The sequence below is a fragment of the Nyctereutes procyonoides genome, unplaced genomic scaffold (assembly GCF_905146905.1).
Source record: "Nyctereutes procyonoides isolate TBG_1078 unplaced genomic scaffold, NYPRO_anot_genome, whole genome shotgun sequence".
NCBI classification, from domain to species: Eukaryota; Metazoa; Chordata; class Mammalia; order Carnivora; family Canidae; genus Nyctereutes; species Nyctereutes procyonoides.
Window position 1 is genome coordinate 55,289,944 of NW_026575047.1, and position 1,054 is coordinate 55,290,997.

Here is a 1,054-nt window from a genome sequence, read left to right on the forward strand (position 1 = left end):
CTGGGAATTGTGAATTCCCCAAGATGCTTTGATCTCCTTTGCTGGAAGAAGCAACCCGTGCGTCTTGTATAAAGAACTTTTCCTTATTTGAAGATCCCTTAATAACTTTACATAGGGTGATGCTTATGATCCCCAAGAACTGCCCCCATCACTTGTTAGTGACTTGGGATGTGTAATTGGGGTTACAAATATCAAGTAAGGTTCACAGAGATAAATGCAAAATTTGATCCATGAGGAGATGGTTTATGCTAGAGAAGGGGGGAGGGGAGACAGAGGAAGAGAGAAAGGAATGTATAGGAAAGGAAGGGAAGAGAAGGAAGAAGATAAAAAGGGAAATATTTGCTAATTTAAACCAGATCAGAAACATAAGTAAATATATGGGCATGGATTCTAGGGAAAAGTTTTCAATTAATAATCGTGCCTCAGATAAATCTCATTGGCTACGATACTGCCACTGTGCAAAGCTGATTCTAGGAATGTTAAACCATAGAGTGAGGAATTCAACACTGGGTAAGGCTGAACTTGTTCCCATGAGAGCAAGTACAGAGATTCAAACTGAATGGGTTAGAGAAGTTCTCAGTTAACTGGTTGGTGGAGTAAAAACCAGAATCACAATGACCTGCACCCAATGAAACCAAACTGTCCTCCTCTCTGTGACAGCCCCTTGTGGAGAAATCTCTGTATTCTATAGAAGAACACACTCATCTACTGCTATAATTAACCTAATGAGCAGGAATGGCAAGAACCTTAAATGTCTTAATGAGACACATGTGTAGCAGAGGGTGAGCAATAATGAAATGAGATTTCAGGGGCTCAGACTTTGGAAAGGTTTCTAAGGGTTAGGTGTTCTGAAACATGTTGGAACATTCCCTCCAAAGTGAAAGAAAGGTTACTATTTCTTCTACTGCCTACTGCTTAAAAATGGATCATTTACTGTGGGTCTCTTTGAAGGTGCTACCATATTTGAAAGTGCTGGTCTAGTGCATTCATTGAATAATCTACAAAATTCTAGATTTTGAGTGGGACCTGGAGCAGGTGTCTTGGGCCTAATGGA

General features: G+C 40.2%; 1 pseudogene; it reads right to left on the reverse strand.

Annotated features, from left to right (window-relative positions):
* Positions 1-343: 343 nt before the first annotated feature.
* Positions 344-466, reverse strand: LOC129510666 (U4 spliceosomal RNA; annotated as a pseudogene).
* Between the last annotated feature and the right edge of the window lie 588 nt (positions 467-1,054).